We start from the raw sequence: 23,053 nt of genomic DNA on the forward strand, positions 1-23,053 counted from the left end.
GGTTATAAAACTAATCTGTATTCATTTAAGGAAATCTGAATCACACAAAGATTTCAAAAGATTTTTGAAACACACACACACACATGAAGAAAATAGAAGGTAAAAGTCAATTCCACAATCCAGAGGTAATGCTTTTAAAAACTCTTAGTGTATTTTCTTGCAGGTTGTAGCTCTATACTTGAGTGAGTGAGTGCACGTGTGTGTGTCTGAGTGTATACACACAAATTTGCTGTGAGTCATGATTTTTCTCTTAAAAATACACATTTTAGTTTCCTACATATCATTCTTAACTATCGCTTTAATAGCTATATACTATTCTGTAATGAAAATGTCACTCTCTCTCCTACTACTAAGGCATTTGTTTCAATTACCCTGTCATAAATAATGCTGCACTCAACATTTTTGCTCATGGTATGGATTCTATGTGTAGAATGATTTCTAAATCACTCCCCAAAGTAGAATCATTCATTCAGTCAAAAATTACCAATATTTAAGGCAATATTGCTCATGTATTTTACCAAAATATTGTACCATTTTAAGCTTTTACCTACAATACCTGCAAAAATCTATCTCTTTCTCTACTAGCACTGATTATTATTTAAACTATGCTCTTTTTATTTAAACTATGCTAATTTGATAACTTTAAAATCACCAAATTTTATCAACTTGCATGTTATTTGATTGCTTCTAAACTTGAATATTTCCACATACCTGTTTATTCATTCTATTAATTATTTTATTCATGTCCTTTCCTCATTTATCTATTAAGGTATCAAAATATTCTTCTTATCAATTTGCCTAACTTTTAATAGAATAAACACACTGCATTTGTCAAATATTTCTATACAAACATATTTTTTCAGAATATTATTTGTATTTTCAAGTTGTTTATTGCATGAATTTTAATATGAATTTGAGAGGATCAGTACCCTCTAAAATATAAATACATATTTATGATTGAGCTTTTAGGAAATACAAATAAGCAAGAAGAAAATAAAATTCTCCCACATGCTCATCATAATTATTCATAACATCTGGGGCATTTTCTTTCATTTTTTCTTATACACTTAAGTACTTTTTATGAAAGTAGTCCCATTCACGTTCCGCTGTCCTATTTTTTCTACTTAGAATGTTAAGAATTTATTTTAATAGCATTAAATATTCTTCTTTATTATCATTTTAATGGCTTCATAATATGGATAGACAAAATTTATTTATCTAGACCACTGTTGTTGAATCTCTTTATTTCTAATATTTCACTGTTATAAAGATACATAGACAGTTTTATGGCCGAAGATCCATAATTATTTATTTAGGATGAATTTCTAAAAGTGGGTCATAGGTTTAACCAAATTTTAAGGCTTTTGTTATATATTGCCAAATTGCCCTTCAAAACTGTGTCTTAAGTTTACAGCATGGGATTTATTTTGGCTTAAAGTTGTAAATGTTTATGTAGTACTTGAAATAATTTAAAAGAAGCAATTTACATAGCTATGCATGTGTTGGAAAAGAAAGACAAATATATCTGCAGTGTGCCAGGAGCCCACATTTCCAGAGCAGATAGCTCACAATTTATAAGTCCTGGAGTTAGTTGAATTCATATGTATAGCTTCTTTCCTAAATATACTGGAGAAAATTTAGTTTAAAAAGATCAACTCTTTTCTTTGTCTACATCAACTTGTCTTTTGCTCCCACAAAGTCATATTTTGCAGATCAACTAAAAATGTGGAGGCAGAGGCTCTGAGGACTAATAATAGTTCTTCCAAATGCTTCCATGTACCAAGCACCTGCTGACATCCATCCTTCATTTAATTTCAGAACAGCCTCGCTTTGTGGAAGAGGAAACACAGCTTCCGACTAGTCAAAGGACTTGTTCTAATTTACACAGAATTTACAGAAATGATCTGTTTCATTCCAAAAGAGTACATTTTCAGCACTCCATGTTGCCTCCTCATGGACTCTAAGACTTCAGCATGAATTTTATTCTACCCACCCCACCAGCCTACCAACTTACCCTCTCATTTACATTTCTATTAGATTGACCTTCGAGAATTGAACACAAGTTCTAGTTGCAGCCTTTGATCTCTTTCTGTTCTTGTTTATTTTAATTAGCCACTTGAAAATTGTACATACATATCACCCCAACAAAGGATTTCATATTCATGAAGATTTATCATATGCATATTATAAAATAATATAAATTAATCCTAGCAGTGTTTTATATAGCTTGAGATATGTCTTAATATGCCTTTTATTCAATACTGAACAATAAGTTGTGGTATTTTTAAAACCATATGGTAGATAACATTGGGAGGGAAAAATATTCATCTCCCATTACCATAGACACTTTAAAATATGTAATTAACAATAAAGGGTATTATACAGTGCAGTAAAACCAAAACAAAAAAGTCATCAATATTCAGGTTATTGGTGTTCAGTAGAAAAAAAAATTGATGATCTGATGTCGGAAGTCTTTTGTATCCCATTTTGACCTCTTACTAGTAGGTGACTTTGGACAAGTCTGTTTATCTCTGAGCGTCTATCTATATGCCTTTAACATACAATGATATTGTCTTCAAATGCTCAGAGGTGTTGAATTCAATATCAAACATGGTAGTCCCAATTGCAAAATGATGCGAAAATACCAGCAGAGGAAAAACGGAATTTGGAATGTCAGTATAATGGTTCAGGATGACTATCAAATGGTTTTCCCCCAAGCCTTGCATTTCCCGTAGATGATGTGAACACATACCATAACCTTTGAGCCCTGAGTGCAGTCAGCCTGAGCTTGTCTCTCCATCTGGACTGCACTATTTCTTTCCCATCTGGACTGCACTAGTCCCTTTCCCATCTAACAGCTTATAAGATTCCACTCAAGAGTCACTGCCTTAAGAGGCCATTTCTGTCTCTCTGCCCCAGGTCTGCGATGAAGGTTAAGTATCCCTTCTACTCTTCTTCTGTAATACTTTGTACCTGATTCTATAGAGGGGTTGCCTTAGTGCCTTATGTGTTTATATAGCTAACTAATGAGAGGTGCGACGATTTCTAGACAGAGTTTTGTCTAGCCAATAGATCTGTTTCTTTAATTTAAAAAAAGTAAGGCAGTGGAGAATACTAAAAGTAAAACAAAACCAAAAGTCTGAGATGCCAGAAATCTCTGTGACTCTCAGGATATCAGCTGACGGTAGGGTAGATCAAACTTCCATGAGTTTCATGTTTGCGATCATCCTTTAGTCCCACATTGCTGCCATTCCTGAGGCTAACATTCACCAGGGCCTTTTCTTTCATTACTACCCTCCACTAGGAGCCCACTGTACTGCGTCCTGGTAAGTCAGAGACAAACCAAGAGGTACACAAAAGAGATTTTAAGACCCCTTGGGAGAAGTCATTATCCTGCAAAGTTGTAGCACTTTCTCTCTGGGCATAATTCCAGAGAAATGTTCAATATATACAAGGTAGTTCAGAAAGTTCATGCAAGATAGGGATTATAGTCCCATTTAATAGTTAAGGAAACTGAGGCTCATTAAGTTTTTGTACCATGCCCAAGGTCATAAAGAACCAAATCTGACTTGCAGCTCCTCTGGCTCCAAAGCACTTGTCCTTTCCTCTATATCAGCGTACCTTCTCCTTGCTCTAAAGGCAACCTGCCTCCCTGCCTTCACTTGTCCCTTGGGACCCAATCACCCCTAAGAGGTGGCACCTATAGACAGAGTGGGATGACTTTTTTTCACCCACACCTGAGTTTTGCCCAGACTGTCCAAGCCCAGAAGTCTCATCCTAAGGAATAATTTGTTTCCAAAGTTCTTATTCTATACAAATTCACCATCATCTCTTACTGCTTCTTTACCTGAGTTGAATGGTCAGTCTGTATTGTGCTTTTTGAAGTTTTTGCAGCATGGCCAGTCAGCTTTCTCAGGAAGCCCACCTTGAGACAGATTTGAATGTAAAAAATTGACTGGGGAGTGAAGGAATTAGTATGGACTCGGGGGGGTGGAGCATCTCAACAATGAGGCAGTCAAAGCCAAGGCCTCAGCCAAGGAAAGCGCTGAAGCTGGGATGGCCCTGAAGAGTGGTACCAAACTGCAGCAAGGAGGCCAGGCTTTTATAGCCACCCCTCACTGCCAGTCATTGGATGCAGGCTGTCTCTGGGGTGGGGCATCACTCCTGGGAGAGAAGATGGTCATCAGCCAAGGGCATCAGGGATGCAGGTCCTTGGCCACAAGCAGTCAGAGCTCAACACTCCCAGTCTCTGGGGAAGGGGTGATTTCGTCCTAAAGAGGGAATCTGTACACACGTCCCGTCCCTTGATGCCTAGAAGCAGTCACATGTGCTGGACTGTCCATCTCTACTCCACTCTTCCTTCTGCCATCTGCATTGTACAAAAGGGACACCACACAGGGCCCACCACCCATGGTATCTCCCAAGAGCCTGGTGAGCTGCTACACAATAAAAGACCTAGCCTGGGGTCCCCGAAAGAGACCGGACAATCAAACATAGCTGGAGGAAAAGCCTTTGCCCAGGGAGTAGGAAACCTAATTTTGTTCTTCTCTGTGTGAACTCAGCCACGTTTTATTTCTTCTCTGAGATTATATTTCTTAGGGTTGATATGGGAATGTCATTAGCATAGTTTCTGATATATAATAGGGCCTCAGAGAGTGTGAGCTCCGTCCCCTTTACTTGTTACCCGTAGGTGAATATCGGGTTAGGTATTGTTAAAGAGCTCCCCAAGTTTAAATCTGTACTGGAATATTACAGGGGACTCCCAGATTTCACTTCACATTCACTATGCATTATTTAAGGACTGAAATGATAATAATAATCTGAATTTGGTTTTCATTTGATTCCCACAGTCATGAAATGACATAGCTGGAGAGTCCAACCCCCTTATTTAACTCATAAGTAAACACGCTCATTAGTGGGCTGGGGGAGGAAAGCGACTTGTTCAAGGTCACACTGTAAGCAGTGACAGAGGGGAGAACACCCTCCATGTCTTCAGACCCATCCCTAGGCTCTCCACCCACCCCCTTCCCCACCTCCAGCTGCTGCTGGTGCATTCTAGCTTGCAAGGCAACATGATTTGCCTTTCTTGTGCTAACATTATTCTAGCATGTAATGTCTGTGTTTAAGGCAATGACCTGAGAAATACTTTTATTTCCAGTGATGCACTTATTTTGCAGGGTTTATTAATTTTATTTATGTATTTGATCTCCCAAATGAAATAATAAACTAATTAGTGGGACAATTTACTGGTGTGCTCCGCCAAGGGTGTTTTATAGCCTCAGTGCAAGCTTGTCTAACTGTGGTGTCAGCAGATCCACTTTCTGCCCTGCTGCCCTTAATTTTAGCCATGAGACACACATGGTAGGCAGCCCTATACTGGCTACTTGTGCCTCCAGGGGGCATCTGGAGATGGCAGGCTATAGGGCAAAGGGACTTTGAGCCTGGAGTCTCCCAAAAACTCACTCAGAGGACAGTCAGCTTTACTGGGCTTAGAAGGGTGGGCTTTGGTCTCCCAGAGAACTTAACTGGGCCAGTTCGTTATCTGAAATTCTCAGAATGAGAATTTCCATAGAATGAGGGAAAACTATGTAGATAGAGGTTTTGAAAGTCACAACAGAGAAGACCCATAGTCCACCAAGTCCAAGAACAAAGCAAGGAGCAGGATGGGGAAATTGACATAAAGACAACAAATAGGAGAACATTGCAGGATGCAGAAGCAAGCGTAGGGGAGACACTAGATGACCCAGAGTAACTGGAACAGACAAGGCAACAGTGCCAACATTTTGTTTTGTTTTGTTTTTGAAACTGGCTTTAAAGTAAAGTTCATGGACTTCCCTCTAAGGCAGACCCCATCTGTGCTCTTTTAACAGCTAGTGCTTATCTCTGTCTTAGAGTTAATCCTAGTCTGTCATCATCGCTTACCTGTTTACCCCCATTTGACTATGAGCACCACAGTATCACCAGGACCTAGAACTGTGTCTGGACTATAACAGAGTCTGATAAACACATATCAAGTATAAGAATGGAGGGGGAGATAGACGGATGGATGAATAGGTGAATCAGACTCTCAAAGCCTCTGGAGGTCCAAGACCTGTGAACTATACTATATTCATCTGCTGTCTGTGATGTAATAAAACCAGAGATAACTCTTTTCAATGACTAATATTTATTATAGAATTACTCAATATAGCAAAGAAGTATCCAACATAAAAGTATTTAGCTTCTCTCAACTAAACCTTCCTTCTCATGCATACTTACTAACACACAAGCACGCACGCGCAGACACATGTATTCACTTGGAATAGAGGTTAAAGTTCACATTACTCAAACCTTTAGATGGTTCTTCTGCTGGCACACTAGTCACCCTGTGGGTATGCCCACTGTCCTCACTGCGGGCAAATTGTCACTGTGGATTGGATCTACAGTTCTTGTCAGAACAAGTTCCAGACCTCTAGCCAGAGCCTGGTTGGAAAATTAGGAGAGAGGAGGGTGAGGGAGCCGCTGCAGTAAAGAATCCTCACACTCTGTAGTGAGAACTCCTTTACCGTGATAGGCTCCCCTAGAGGTTTCCTGATTCCCCTGGGGGCGTTACCTTTTCTATGATTGGTTGTATGCAAATTAGCAATCCTAATGTATTACTCCTGGATGTAATTGGTGTACATGCCAGCTCTACAGTGCCCATCCAGCAGGATGTAAAGTTTGGGGGATATGCAGATGAGGTAACCCTAACAAATTGATGCTATTTACAGTGTTGTGGCTCTCAGTGGGACACAGGCACCCCTCACATGTTGGTGATAATAAAGTCTTGGGGCTGGAACTGGGTCCTGTGGTCCCCATTCATATATTTACCTTCTATATGCTCAGACAGGAACAGTTCCAGAGAGGCTGAGGTCCTAGACCCAGAGAGATACCAGAACATGGCCATGTCTCAGAAATCTTTGGCAAATATCTGTGATTATTTGTATAACAGTTCTAATGATAGGGACTGCCATTTTTTCCATGACTACCCCATACTGTCACTGTCCTAAGGTCTTTCAAAATAGTACTTAATAGTCACGACAAGTCTGCAATTAGGTATTGTTACCCTGCCTTGAAGTGAGGAAACTGACATTTAGAAGGGTGAAATAACTTGCCTAGAGTTACACAGAGCCCATTGTGGGTTAAAAATAAAATATACTGAACTTCACACAGGGTAATGATGATCACTGCCAAAGATTTGACAACTGGGCTAAAACATATAAATAAACTTTTAAAAGCAATGATCCATTGGCTTTTTTACCCTAGAAGTTGAGGGAGGTAGCAAAAGTAGTGCTTATTCAATTTTAAGTGTATAACACTTCCAGACAGCTTGTAAAACATTAGTATTTTGTGAAGGAGTTGTGTTTATGAACTCTGGGCTTATTCCCAGCTCTCTAGAACCAGAAACTTTTCCAGGCTTCCATGCTGTCCAGCTGACAAACTGCAGTCTCATTCTGGTCCAAGACTAGTGTCTTAAGTCAGGCCAAAGTAAAGGACCAGACAGAATGCATATGTGCTCTGATCTCTTCTCCCAGGTGACTAGAATAAACTTCCCTGTGTACTCACAGCCTGGCAAGGACAGGTTGCATTTTCATATACCATCCCTTAGGGATAGAAATAAATCACCAAAAGTTGTAAACTGTTGCGAGACTTCGAGCGTGAGCATCTTGAGTTTTTATTGCAATCTCTAAATGTCTAGTGTGTATTGAAAAGAAGTTCATGTTTATCCCATTAGATTTTGGGGTGTATGTATTATATCAGGTGTTATCATGTGCTAGATCCTCGTCCCTGCTTCCTGTGTCTCCATGGCCATTATCACCATCTGGCATACTTATTTATCGTTTATTTTAGTGTCTGTCTCCATTGCCTGGAATGTAAGCTCTATGAGGGTAGAGATATCTGTTTACTTTGTTATTAAATCCCTAGGGGCCAAACCAGTGTTTGGCAAAGTTAGGCTCAAAAGAAATATTTATGAATAATAATAAGGGATGGATGGATGGATGAGATGGAGGAATGGAAGGAAGGAGGACAGATGTAGGAGCCATAGATGGATAGGTCTTACCAGTTGTGAAAATGTTAGATTATAATTGTGGTAATTAGGGCAGTGTGAGTATTAATTTGCACAGAAATAGAAAATAGAAAAATGGAATGAAATCTAGAGCCCCAAAATAAACTATGCTGATTTTACACATAAAGTATGATAGGTATATCATTACAAATCAATGCAGACAGCATAGACTAAGATTAAAATGGTACAAGGACGATGCATAATATCTATACAGAAACTTTGTTGAATCCTAACACGAAATCATATAAATAATACCAGTCCCAAGTGCATTAAATGCAAAAGGCTTATCTTTAAAAACTTTAAAAATAACTATAGGAGAATATCTTTATGACTCAGGGATAGGAAAGGATTTATTGAATAAAACAAACAAAAAACATCTACCTTAAAGGAAAGTACTAATATATTTTATTGCATTAAGTTTTTAAAAGTTTTATGTGTCACTGTAAACAAAATAAGAAGGTTAGCTTTGGACTAGGAAAAATAGTTGCAACATATATAACTGAAAAGAGTTGTGTTCAAAGCAAAGAAATTTTCATAGCTTATAATCATAACAAATCCCTATGTACCACTTCATGTCTGATCACGTTATAATTTTCCCGTTATAGCTTCTGCCTGCACTGATTTTAGGACTTTGCTAAATGTCGCCTTCCTGCTAAGTTCTTCCCTAATTATTCTATTTAAGATTGAATTCTCACCCCTTCTCTGCTTCTGGTCTTCCCATAGTGTATATGACCATTTGACATCCTAGGTATTTTGCTTTCTTATTTGTTTAGTATGTCTTGTCTCCCTCCTTTAACAACTTAGTAGAAAAATAGGCATATAAAAAGCAGAAGTGAAAAAGAACTAATATAAAAATATAAAATAAAAAATAAAAGAATGTTTAATCTCACTCATAGGTAGGGAAATGCATGTTAAAATATGAAATATTTTATCTCCAACAGAGTAAAAACATTTTAAAGCCTGGCAATACCAGATGTGTGGAATGATATGAACTAATGCTGGTTTAGTGTGAGTTACTGCTGCCACTTTGTAGAGCATTTTGTTATATCTCATAACTTTGAGGATGAGTATACTCCTTGGCCTTGCAGCTTAATAGAGAAATCTCACAATATGTGGCCTGGCAGTATAACAATAGTCATTGCAGGAGTTCCCACTGTGGCAGGGTGGATTAAGGATCCTACTGCAGCAGGTCTAGTCACTGTGGAGGTGTGGGTTCAATCCTGCCTGGTGCAGTGGATTAAGGATCTGGCATTGCTACAGCTGTGGTGTAGGTTGCAGCTGAAGGTCAGATTTGATCCCTGGCTTGGGAACTTCCATGTGTCACTGGTGCAGCCAAAAAAATATATATATATGTACTTATTGCAGCATTATTTGTATTCTTACAACTTGGAAACAACCCTAATGTCCATCAATATGAGTGGTTAAGTCAGAATATAAACATATGATAAAACACTATCTAAATGTTAAAAGAATTTACACTAATTCCATCCAAGTGGCAAAATCTTTAAAACATATTCAACGATATAAGCAGACCTCAGATGGATGCTGACAGTGAGATACCATTTAAACCAAGTTTCAAATTAGGCAAAACAGTTCTACATATTGTTTATGGTCGCAAACATGTATTAGAAGCAGAAAAACATGCATGGAAATTTAAAAGAAGAGTCGTATTTTTGGAATTAGGAAGGAATTCATATGCTTATTTCTGTAATGATTTATTTTTTTAAAAAAAAAGATCTGAAGCAAATTTGATGAAATTATAATATCTGACCAAGCTGGGTGGTAGTACATAGTTTTTAGTTATAATTATGTCTGTACTCAACTTCACGCTTGAAGTATTTAAAAAGAAAAGAAATAGGAGGGTACTTAAGTGTGACTACTAGGGAATAAAATTTAAGCCATAGCATATCAAGTAATGTGATGTGCCATAGCAAAATTACAAAATGAATTTTCTGTGGGTTAAACGTTGGTGTGAACCCAGATTTGGTGCCTTCTTTTCAAAACAGCCGATGAGATTAAGCTTTGGAACCTGACAGTCTTAGTTTGAATCTTGACTCAGATCTGTAACATCTTAAAAATTAGGCATCAGTTTCCTCCTCTTTAAAGCAGAAAAATGTGATTTTAAAAAATGGACTAGAAAAAGCAATAGAGAAAATCGACAAAACCAAGAGTTGCTTCTTGAAAAAGTTCAACAAAATTTAGCAATGAGATCCTGCTGTGTAGCACTGGGAACTATGTCTAGTCACTTATGATGGAGTATGATGATGTGAGAAAATAGAATGTATACACGTATGTGTAACTGGGTCAAGTTGCTGTACAGTAGAAAAAAAAATAATGTATTGGGGAAATAAAATAAATAAATAAATAATTTACAAATGTTTAGATTGATTAAGGAGAGAGAAGACTTCAAACAAGTAAAATCAGAAAAGAGGGGATATTACTATCAATATTACAGAAACAAAAGGATTAGAAAGTAGAATAACAGTACCTCCTTGTAACAAATATTATGAGGATGAAATGAGATAATATTTGTAGTATTTACCACACTATATGACACATAATAAAAAGGGAGACAATTTATATACGAGAGCTACAGGTCTGGATATAAATAGGAATGAGCTTTAAGCGTCTTTTGATGTCATACTTCTCTCATTTTATTTGTTTTTTTACCTTTAAGCGTCTTTTGATGTCATACTTCTCTCATTTTATTTGTTTTTTACTATCAGGTTCATGCTTTTATTATCTCATTTTATATGTAAGAACACTGAGCCTTAGAAAGGTCAAACAGAAGTTCCCCTGGGGCTCAGTGAGTTAAGGATATGGCATGGTCACTGCAGTGGCACAGGTTCATAGGTTCAATCCCTGCCTAGGAACTTCTGCATACTGCAGGTGCAACCGAAAAAAAAAAAAAAAAAAAGTCAAATAATTTGCCCAAGATCATTCAGCTTTTAAAAGGCAGAGATCAGATTCAAACCAGATATCTACCTCCAGAGAAGTATAACTATAAATTAATATCCTGGCTATATTTCACTAGTTTTATGAATAAATTGAATTTTTATAACACATTGCAATCATGTACCCTGTAGCTTTTTTTTTTTCCTTCAGTAGGGAGTCAACCAGCCATTGCTGATTAAACTAATAATGAGTATCTATTTAGTTTAAGTATATGTAACTCCAAACATGTAAAATAACTGAGTTGCTGTAATGGGATATGGTTACTAGATAAATATCCCAGCCTTAAACAGATTCTTGGTCTTGGAATATATTGGAAGTTCAGTAGGCTGTGATATTCCATTATGTTGAGTTGTGTGTGTATGTTTTAACCATAGGCTTTTTTTTTCTCTCAATTTCACTGTCTTCACTGAAAAATTGCTCTCTCTCTCTCTGCTTTCTATCTTCTATCTTCTGTGAATCCAAATGGAACTTAGCTTTTATTGTCATTGATTATTTTGAATGAACAATTTTCTTAATGTATTTTTGTCAAGTCAGTTCCATTTATTAAGTCTTCTATTCATTCATCCACTCACTCATTCCTTTTATATAGCAAACATTGATTAACAACCATGAGCTTGTCTCTGGATGAGGTTCACAGGAAGGCAAGGGTTAATAATGCCTGATAACTTCCTCAGAGGAGATACAATTAGGAAGAGGCAGAGATGAAACGGGCAATTCTAGTGTCGTCACCTTCAGAATGGAGTTATTCCTGGGGGAGCGTGGAACATGGAGTCCCCAGTTAAATAAGGAGGTGTAGGGAAAGCTGCACAGAAATGGTGATATTGAAGCTGAAACTTCTATTTGTCTGTTTATTTTCTGTCTAGACAATGCATGATCTGTGTAAAAAATTTGGAAAACAGAACAGAAAAATAACCTATGATCTACTACAAAGAAATAACCACTGTTAATAGTTGGCACAGTTTCAAGACTAATTTCCACATGGATGAGCTCAAACTTCGTAAACAATTGTGTTACCTTATATATGTTTTCCCACATCCTGAAAAAAATTTTTAATAATTTTACAGGTGCATAGTATTTTTCTATGTAGAAATGATAACATCCACCTTATGATTCCTCTAGTGGCTGTTCCCCCTCTTAAAAATATCATTGTGGGAGTTCTTGCTATAGTGTAATAGGTTAAGAATCCGACTGCTATGAAGGCTCAGGTTCAATCCCTGGCCTGGGAATGTCCACATGCCACAGATGCAGCCATAAAAAAACAATAGCATGTGATAACAATCTCTGTGCCTAACTATTGGCCTGAATTGATAATTGTTTCCTTGAGAAGGACTCCTGAAGGAGAATTACAGATTAAAGGGTATGATCACTTTTAAGACTCTTGACATTTTCTTCAGGGCTCTCTTCATTACTGATCTCAAGGCAAGAACTCAAGCCTTTAGAGAGTCGGAAACATTACAAATGGGGGTGGTTCTTTACAAATTCTTACATGGTCATCGACAAGGAGAACAGACCTGTGCTTGCCGAGAAGGAGGAGGTTGGAGGAGGCAGGGAATGGGGTTAGCAAATTTAAGCTGATATATGCAGAGGAGATAAACAACAAGGTCCTGCTATATAGCGCAGAAAACTACATTCAATGTCCTAAGATAGAATGTACTGGAAAAGAATATTTTTTTAAAGGCGTATGTATAGGTATTTGTAGAACTGAATCACTTTGCTGTACAGCGGAAATTAACACATCACTGAAAATCACCTATACTTCAATGAAGAGGAAAAACAGATCGACGACAACATCAAAGCTCTTACGCGCTTCTGTGTATGTGCAGAAATGTGAGAATGTGCCCACACATCTTAGGAAGTGACACCCATAGACACACACGTGCACACTCATACGCATTCATCCTGACTCCCTCCTAACTAAGGGGTTTTGTGGACCACTTTTCCTGCAGTACTGACAATGGGCTATATCTGTTGATTTTTGTTGAGGGTGTTTTTGTTGAATCCATTGCTGTGTTTCTAGGGACTTAGTAAATGTTTCTTGTAAATTGTTCTTAGTAAATGTTTCTGCTGTGTGGTAGGAACTTAGGAAATGTGTCTTGAATGAAAGAGGGAAGAAAAATAAGACTATGAAATGACCGATGTTTACTTTTTTTTTTTTTTTTTGTCTTTTTGTCTCCCCCATGGCATATGGAGGCTCCCAGGCTACCTGGGAACAGAGCTGTAGCCACGGCCTAGGCCACAGCCCCAGAAGCGGGATCTGAGCCACGTCTGCTACCTACACCACACAGCTCACGGCAATGCGGGTCCTTAACTCACTGAACAAGGTCAGGGATCGAACCGTGTCCTCATGATACTAGACAGGTTCATTGACCACTAAGCCACAATGGGAACTCCATGATGTCTGCTTTTTTAATGTCCTGTTTTATTTGTTTTCAGCATTCAGCAGGACATGGTGGGGAGCCCTGACTCCATGTCTTCATGACTGAGGAACTCTTGCACAACACAAAGGTAACTATTTGAGGCCCGTTGACTTGCTGGTGTGAGGAAAACCTTCCTTTCTGGAAAATGCTTGCAAATGTCTCAGGGTCCTCTCGAAACGATGGCTTTCATGTTCCTCCTGAAAACTCACTAGAGGGTTTATGGAGCCTTCAGGGAATTAATTGATGCTCAGGATGATTTTTCTCTGGTCTACTTTGTGTTCGTGGTTAGAGAAAGAATATTTCTCTTTCTGATTTTCTTTAAGTATCTAGCAAATGTCATGAAGAGCCTTAAGTTTTCCTGTCCAGATTTTAGCCTCTCCTAATAAGTTGTCTCAGACGGGTTCGACTTTAAATACCGCTCTGTCGCTGTCTTCTCAAATGTCCCATTTCATATATTTACCAACAGACGGCACCGTTCCCGATGGTGGAAACTAAAGTCAAAGCATACGTAAGATAAATGTTTCTACCTAGAAAACAGGCTTGGAGATTTATGAGCTTATGGGACAGGTGGTATTATTTTGAGGTCCTAAACTTTTAAATGATGGCAACACTGAATTATGTACTTCATGCGGGGAGCCGGGAAGGCACAATTGAAAATGCCTATTCTTTTGACAAATTAGAAGCATTCATTCCAATATCTATTTCTTGTTTACCAGGGATAATGTTGAATGAATCACAGACTGGTGGATGGATGTCCCTTCCTAACGCTTTTAATTAGCAGCGCTGCCTATTAGGATGAACAGAGTGCTGTGTTCCTGCCATAGATTACCCCCAACCCCCCTTAAATGGAATAGAAATCTTATTCTCCACAAGGTAATATTCATCTCTTCCCCAGCCAGACAAGCATAGAAAATTAAACAATGGTCCGTTAAAAAGCCTAGATAATGTATTTATCATTTCCAGTTTATGTGAGTTTGCAAGGCAAATATGAGTGGGAGCTATTTGTTACGGGACCTTGGGGAGCAACGGGACCGGAGAGGGAGCTGGAAGGCTGGAGGATCTGAGACTTGTAAAAATTCATTAAAAGTATGAGGAGCTATTGGAGACAGAGGAAATTAATTACTCTGAGGGACTCAAATGTCACTACTCATTTAAGTGACCTGGCGAGGAGGTTGAGAAACCTGTTTTCTGAGGGTTGCTGTCGTGGAGAAGGCTGGGGGCTGGGATTCCTCAGCTGTCAATTTCTGCATTTCCTTGGTGACTCATTGACATGTCAACCTGGCTTGTGCCACAGCCTCCTCTAATGAGTAGAGTTAAATGAGAAATGGGGATTGGGGTAGGAGAGCATTCACCCCCACCCCCACCCCAGCTGGCCAGGTTATTCAGCCAAGCTCACTAGGCACTGTCAGTAACTGCCCGACCTAGGGGGACGCTTGTAAATTACCATGATGGGGAGAAGAGGCTGATCATTTGCAGCTGGACTGAGTCTGGTCTTTATTGCTTTTCCATCCACAAAGCTATTCTCGAAGGTGGAGTGAATTTGGGAAGACAAATTAAGGTTTTCTGCCTGCGGAGGACTGGGGAGCAGTAGCTTCTGAAAACAGTCATCTTTTCTAGATTGCCTGTCCGATAAATCTCTCGAACGCATTCTGCCTATAGACAGAGGTTGAAAATATATAGATATGTGATGACTTAAAAGTTTAAAATCGGCACGCATCCAGAGTAATGGAGTAAAGGCTTTCTCAGATGTGTGCCTTACCTAAACTCAGGAATTCATGATTTTTTTTTTTTTCCTGATCTCTGCCATTAACCATCTGTAAGATCCTACACAAGCCACCCTAGTGCTCTGGCCTCTGTGGTGGTGTTTGTAAAATGAGAACCATAATATCTATCGTTTGTGATGGAGGTCAATGTGCCCAAAAGGGCTTCGGGGGGTGGAAATATCAGATATGTGGGAGTCTTTTCAACTATGGATGTATTCTGTTTTAGAAGTCTTGAGGCAGCTCAGTTGTCTGTGTTCCTACTCAGGGTCAACGTCAAGGGGTTCCGAGGTATTCTCCAGTCTTGTTCAATTAGGAAGGATAAATTAACAAGCCAAAAAAGGAAGAACACTGTTTCCATCATGACTGATTTGGGGAGAGCTGTTCTCCTGGTTTGAGAAAAAAGGATATGAAGCATAACTTTGGAGGGAGGTGGAGCCCTGGGTGTTTACCTTGGGGATCAATCCTAGGTACCACTTCTCCACTTTGTAAAAATCCTAGACTTTTGAAGTGGAGAAAAATCATGCATTGGTGCAGGAGATGTTTGAAGATTATTCATTCATTCCTAGAAAGAGATAATGATGAAATAAATAAGGATAGGGTCAGTGGAGATGGGGAAGAAGAGAGATTTCTAAGAAGCCTGGGAGAGGAAGGAATTCCAGGCTTTTACATAGTCAGGGTGGCATGCACGTAGAAGAGGCAGCAGTGTGGTGACTCCAAGCTTTCAAGGGTTCCCAAGGCATTTGTAATGTCATTAAAGGAACTGTGGGAACATGCAGGATATAGAGCCCAGAGAGAGCCCAGAGAGATAAACAATTATCATACAGAACAGACAGAAATAAGCCCAGAAGCACAATGGTGGGAACTGTGTTGAGACAGAGGATGCTCTTGAGCTGGACCTCAAAGGGTGAGCAGATCTGAGCCAGGTGAGAAGGGCTTCGAGGAAACACACTCTGCACACCAGCTGCGCAGTGGCGCTGAACCGCAGCTGTGCAGCTGCACAAAGAAGATGCTGATTTGAGAGCCGTGTGCTTGATCGTTTACACGTCTTCAGTAACCAGAGTTTTGTATATTAGCACACACTCATGATGTTCAAAGCCTTCCACGCTGTTGTTGTCTCTTGAATGTAGACCTGAAAGACTGCCGGCCTGTCCTCATTAGCCAGACGTGTAGTGACCTAGGATCTGACCTGTCCTGAGAAGGCTCTGAAGGCATCGGCCCAGGGACCCAAGTCTGAATAATCGCTAAAACCACTATCCCCATTCCTTGGTGTTCTTTGGAGCTTTTTGTCCACTTGCCTTTTTTTTTTTTTTTTTTCCCACTGTACAGCAAGGGGGTCAGGTTATCCTTACATGTATACATTGCAATTACAGTTTTTTCCCCCACCCTTTCTTCTGTTGCAACATGAGTATCTAGACATAGTTCTCAATGCTATTCAGCAGGATCTCCTTGTAAATCTATTCTAGGTTGTGTCTGATAAGCCCAAGCTCCCGATCCCTCCCACTCCCTCCCCCTCCCATCAGGCAACCACAAGTCTCTTCTCCAAGTCCATGATTTTCTTTTCTGAGGAGATGTTCATTTGTGCTGGATATTAGATTCCAGTTATAAGTGATATCATATGGTATTTGCCTTTGCCTTTTAAAATTGCTTGAAAGTCCTCAATTGGCATATCTGAGCTGTCAGCTATTTATTTATTGTGTTGATTAGCTGTGTCTACCTTTATTCATTTGTAGTCATTTACAGCCATCTTAGGTGATAAATCATACCTTCCCAGGTGGAATAGCTTTAAGGCAGGAAACGCTTTTTCTTATGATCTTCCTCCCGTTTTCTCCTTTCTTAAATGTATCCCTTGGGTGCCTCGTTTATGCCCCCTTTTTGTCGTCTTTATTTTCTTGGATTTTCTCTATTTATTTATTTCTCTATATCTGTTTCTACCTCCCACTTTCCCTCATTCTTCTGAAAGAATCATACTTGAAAGTAGGAGATTCTAGATACTAGGGGCTTAACTGTAGGAACTTTGAGAGCGTTCTTAACTGTGTGGTAATTTCCCTTATCTGCGAGTTTTGGTGGTGGTGATCGTGTTGCTTCCAGGGCTGAATGTGTTGGGTTTGCATCTCTGCTCCAAAACACAACAGCTCCCTGATGCTGAGCAAATCAATCTCCTTAAGTTTCAGTGTTTACATCAGAAAAATTAAGGCAATAATAATACGTTCCTTACAGAACTGTTGTAAGAATTTAATGAGAGGGTGCATGTGAAAGGGTGTCTGGCATAGCATATATTCTCATTGAATAGTGTTAGCTATTATTATTGCTTATAAAAATAAAACACACTATCAGCTATTGTAAATCCTTAAAACACAAAAGGCAGATGTGTTGATCTTTGGCAATAGGAGAGGAAGAAGCTGGGAAGACGCTTCCTACTCTTTGGCTGATAGAAGTGTAAATCCTTAGTGACAGAGGCACTGAAAGCAGATAAACCTGTCGGGTGCATGGGGAGCTCCCCCATGTCTGGAGAGTGGCCTGGATGCTGAACAGTTAGAAGCCCTGGCAGGTTCCTGGAACTTCTTCTGGACCTCTGGGGAACATCTAAGTCAACCCTCCCCTAGACATGGTATCCCTTCCCAGATAGTATGGTGGCTCGGTGGCTCGTCATATGTCAACTTGGCCCAATTGAATTACATTCCTTAGAATTCAGTTTACTGTATGTTTCCACTTAGGATGGACCACAGGGGAGATGTCTGGGAGATCTGGAGGATGCAAGGGATACAGCAGCCACTTGGCAGCGCACATATTGTTGCTGACCTGCTGACTCACCTGGTCAGCATGAAGCAGCATCCAGGACTACAACTGCTCTCCCTTTCCCCGCCTCCTCCTCCAGCTTTTCCAGCTCCTCATCCAGATGCGTGTGTTCAGCTCCTTGATAAATGGCTCGGGCTCCAGTAGGTCACCACATCCACAAGCTTGGAAACAGGGAAAACCAAGGTTCTAGTTAGTTCTCATGGAGTTTTCAGCTCATGCCCATGGGTTCCAGACTGCTTCTGACTTTCCTCCTTATATCCATCTTTCTTTCCTCACTGCCTGCCCAGAGTATTTCAAGCTCCAGCATCACATGTGACACGACAGATTTATAGACTGCTTAACCAGTTCCCACAATTGCATAAGGCCAAATCCATGTATTAAATAAATAATACATATATATTTATTAAATATATAAAAATATGTAAACTGTGCATATATCTAACATATAATGTATTCATTTATTGTTTAGAAAACAGAACCAGCCACTAGGAGATTATATGTGTGCATGTATGTGTGTATACATACATGTATACATATACACACACATGTATACATATACACACCCACACTCACACACACACATAAATCTACTCGTGTTGACCCTGACTGATACAGAGAGTCATATGCTTTTAATAATGGGTAATTCTCCACTTTATAAGGCAGCCCATTTCTTTTCTATCTCCCCTCTACCATTCCCCTTTCTGCAATGTAGCAAAAAAGCAATTAAACTCACGGTCCAACAGCGTAGCTTTTCCAGTTCAGGGCATACCCCACTTTCTCCTGAAGACTTCTCTCCCTCTCAACCCTAAACCCTCTCACAATTTCTCACTGCCATGACCTCACCCATTAAAGTTTTTCTCTCTGGTTTCTCACCCTTTTGAGCTTCAGAATTCAACTCTTAATGAAATTAACCCCATAAGTACAAATACACTGGAGAGGCCCCTCGAGCCTTTCCACATTCCCAGACTTATCTCCTCATCCTCCTCCCATGCCTTTTTTTTTTTCATAGTTATTTCCCCAATACAATTTTTTTTCTACTGTACACCATAGTGACCCAGTTACACATACATGTACACATTCTATTTTTGCACATTATCATGCTCCATCATAAATTGAAGAGTATGCTTCGATTCCAAGGGCTTCCAAGGCACAGTGTGATAAAGTGGGAAGAGAGGGATGCATAGAATCTAAAAGCAGACACCTGTGCTTGTGTCCTGACACCATAGCATTAATTGCTTCTCTTTGACAGCTTCTGAGGGCCTCAGTTTCCTCAGCTGTAAAATGGGTGTACTAATAGCCAACCAGCTTATGTCCAGGCCCTCTGAGTCCAAGAATACCTGAGCAGCTCTAGATGTTTGAGGCCCCTTGTACTTGTACATCTCTCCAGTCTCAGATTAGCTCACACCTGGATGGGAAGATGCCAATATGATCAAATGTTGGACTTCAGCATTTGTGCTAGAGTAGAAAATCAGACACTCTTATTTTTCAATAAAAGGTAATATCTTGAAAGAGCAATAATCTAAATTCTTCTTCAGCATCTAGCAGAGTAAAATTTTGCCTAAATTATTTTAAGATTGAGGTTGAAGAAATTAAGCGCACAGTTGTTCTTTAAAAATGAGTACAGAGGGAGTACCCACTGTGGTGCAATGGGTTCAGAATCTGACTGTAGTGTTAGGGCTTCGCTGCAGAGGCACAGGTTTGGTCCCCAGCTCAGTGCAGTAAGCTAAAAGATCCAGTGTTGCCACAGCTGCAGCTGAATTCAGTCCCTAGCTGGGAACTTCCATACATCCCGGGGGGGGGGGGGGACCATTAAAAAAAGAAAAAAAAAGGTATAGCTATCAAAATTACTTGTCAATCAAAAATATTACAGAGCTGACCAAAAAAGGGAAAAACACTGAAATATGAAATAATGACTCTAAATTATCTTACTTGAACCAGCATTTAAAACTAACAAAAAAGCAAATACAAAAATAGAACATGACAGAACAACCTATTATAGAGCTGACAACAAAAAAGAGCTAATAGCTGTAATGCAGGGATTTTAAAAAGTGACTCTACCCAAGAGATGAAATTAAGTGTATACAAATGAAAATGTTATGAATGGACAGTACAGGTGTCCACCAAAGAAAAGAGCCTCTGTCCTCTCTGGCAGAGAAAGGTCTCTGGGTAAAGAGAAGAGGTAATTGTGGAAATAGCCTCCTTTTTTTTTTTTTTTTTCCTTTTTTTTAGGACCCCACCCACGGCATATGGAGGATCCCAGGCTAGGGGTTGAATTGGAGCTGTATACACCAGCCTACACCACAGCCACAGCAACACAGGATTCGAGCCATGTCTGCAACCTACGCCACAGCTCACAGTAATGCCAGATCCTTCACCCACTGAGCAAGGCCAAGGATCGAACCAGCAACCTCACGGTTCCTAGTCAGATTCATTTCCATGGCGCCACGACGTGAACTCTGAAACATCCTCTTCTTAAGCCTGATGTAGACAGCCAATTATGAGTTCACAAACCTATTTAGAAAAATTTCTATCATCGGCAAGTGTAGGGCTCTTAGACAAAGATATGGAGGATAGAGGTGACAGCTGAAATCCACATTTGTGGCCAAGCCTCACCCTGCTCCCTGCATACACTTACAGTTGAACAACAGCCAAGGTTAAAGAAATAGCTGGCTTGCTCTCCACCCCCTGTGTGCACGCGCGCACACACACACACACACACACACACCTACCTGCCAATCTCCCCATGATCAAAGGAGTGACATAACACAATGCCTGGCACATGGTAGGTCTTCAAATACACATCTGCTGGATGGGTGCCCACCTTAATGAACTGTCAAGGAACTCAAGGGAAAAGTCTGGAGATAGCAGTGGACATTATGACAGCATCCTGGACAAAATGAAATGGAAAAAAAAATACCCAGGAGAATGACTTTACTGAAGATTTAACATGTTGATGTTCATAACATCTCACCTGCCAAAGGTATCCTATTCACAATGAACGAAGCAACAGAACAGGATTAAATTGGCACAGCTGGAGGAGGTCTGCCTGCGTGTGAAGAGCTGAATGTTATCTCCAGGCAACGGATGGAGTTGTAACATGAGGATTCTTATTTTTAGCATTGGGGAGAAAATGAATTTGAACCAAGAGACACCTAGAGTTGATAAGAAAAGATCAGGGCTTGACGGAGGGAGTCGATGTATAATAAGTTCAGACCAAGAAAGCTAGGCAAAGAACTAAAATAGAGGTAGGGGGACTGTGGGAGGGGATCCTGTTATTTCAGAATGGCGCTAGAAAGCATAATGAGGCCTACTGGGGCATCTGGTCAACCCAAGCCCCTACTACTTGAGAAAAGCTCCAGTAGGCATCTGAGGGCTAGGGAATCAGCTTCCCATGGGTAAAGACCAGCCACCCTCCTGTGTGCATATATCTGCATTCTTTGGATAATAAGGAGACTATTAAATCACGTAACACAGGGCATTATAACTGTTTATGTTTTTCGCTAACACTTAATGTCTCCTATGATGTCATGATCGTGGTTTTGGGGTTTTGTTTGTTTTTCAGTTGTCATATCTTTATTTCTAGCATCTTATCCCGGAGAATTTTTAAAAAATCCATGAGCTAATGATGATAAACCTCAACACAGACATGTAAGGAAGCAACCATTAGTCAGTTTTAAGGAAAGAAGTCAAGGATCAGAGAAGTAGCATTTTTCTCTAAGTCCTACAACTGGGAAATTGCTGAACTAGTAGTTAAAACCCAGACCTGTCTGAATGAAATTTGCGACCTGTCCACTATTTCCCTAAGCCTCTGGGCCTGTAATTGAGTAGGTGTTTCGTCAACATTTCTTGGAAAGATGGAGGGAGGGAGAGAAGGATAGTAGATACGAAAAGGGCAGAGAGAGTCTGAATACAAAGAGCCAGACCTCCAGAAGATCTCTTCTGAACAGACCACAGACAAATCGGACAAATGCACCCCACACATAGTAAATATACTTTACAGAGATTATGCCGGGTAGACTGAACCACAAGCAAAAGGAACTGGGAGAGAGTTCTAACAATAAACTCTGGGATTCATCCACAGAGAAGCCAGGAACATAGCCAAAGTCAGGTGCGAGAACATCAGATGGAAGTTGAGAAAGGGACTAAGAGACTTGCATAAAGCAGAAAACTCTGCTGGCCAGCTCTTCTGCAATGATCTAAGCATCACCCCACCTGCCTCCGCCCCCAGGCCTCTGTTTTCTAATTTTGTCTGCATGGCAACCTTAGAGGAAATTACCATTACTATATTCTAGGGATAAGAAAATTAGGATGCCAATTAAGAGCTTTGTAGAGACCACTAATGCCAGAGTTTGAATGCAAGTTACCAGTAAACTATTTAGGTACCCAGGCACCAAATAGTTGCTGCCAAATGATTCTTCCAAAGGAAACTCCTATTAAAATTTCGCTGATGACCAACTTTGTTTAAGGAAAGCGTGTCTCTTCCTGTGAGCATTACCAGGGGGAATACAAAGACCTTCCAGAGCTTGCGTACCTCTAGATGTTTCACCTTTCCGTGTTTAACACACCGCTCTAATGTTACTCTAATTCTAGTGTCTTTATTTATCAGTGTCTCTTCGCTGGGAACACTAGTCCTGGGTGTCCCATTGAAGGTAATGCTCCCAGATGGCTCGCAAATTAGGTTCAATAAAATGTAGTCATTCTTCTCTTTTAGTGAGTCCTTGGTGCTGAACCCATTTAACTCACCTAATATCCTATTTGAGTTGTTAAATTCTAAACATGGATTGATTAGTACAGGGGAATAGGCTCTTGTGTGAGTGTGATGTGCTATTTTAAAGTGGATAGGGAGCCCACTTTGGAATGAAAAACCTGACTCTAGCTTCACTTTGCCACTTGTTGGCTCCATTTCCCTGGTTTGTGTATGTGTGTGTGTGTGTGTGTGTGTGTCCTTTTAGGGCCACACCCATGACATATGGAAGTTCCCAGGCTAGAGGCTGAAGTGGAGCTGTAACTGCTGGCCTACACTGCAGCCACAGCAA

At 39.9% G+C, this 23,053-nt stretch overlaps 1 protein-coding gene across 9 annotated transcripts in view; it reads left to right on the forward strand.

The window, feature by feature from the left end:
• DAB1 (DAB1, reelin adaptor protein) overlaps positions 1-23,053 on the forward strand; it is a 1,217,809-nt gene that overhangs the window by 558,602 nt on the left and 636,154 nt on the right. For 8 of the 9 annotated variants that reach the window (XM_021093137.1, XM_021093135.1, XM_021093151.1 and 5 more), the window contains one exon: positions 13,475-13,546. The exons of the other annotated variant lie outside the window; for it this stretch is intronic. The gene's annotated coding sequence lies outside the window, so the exon portion shown is untranslated. The remainder of the gene's footprint in view (positions 1-13,474; positions 13,547-23,053) is intronic. 9 annotated transcript variants of the gene reach the window in all.

Source organism: Sus scrofa, chromosome 6 (genome assembly GCF_000003025.6).
Source record: "Sus scrofa isolate TJ Tabasco breed Duroc chromosome 6, Sscrofa11.1, whole genome shotgun sequence".
Classification (NCBI taxonomy): Eukaryota; Metazoa; Chordata; class Mammalia; order Artiodactyla; family Suidae; genus Sus; species Sus scrofa.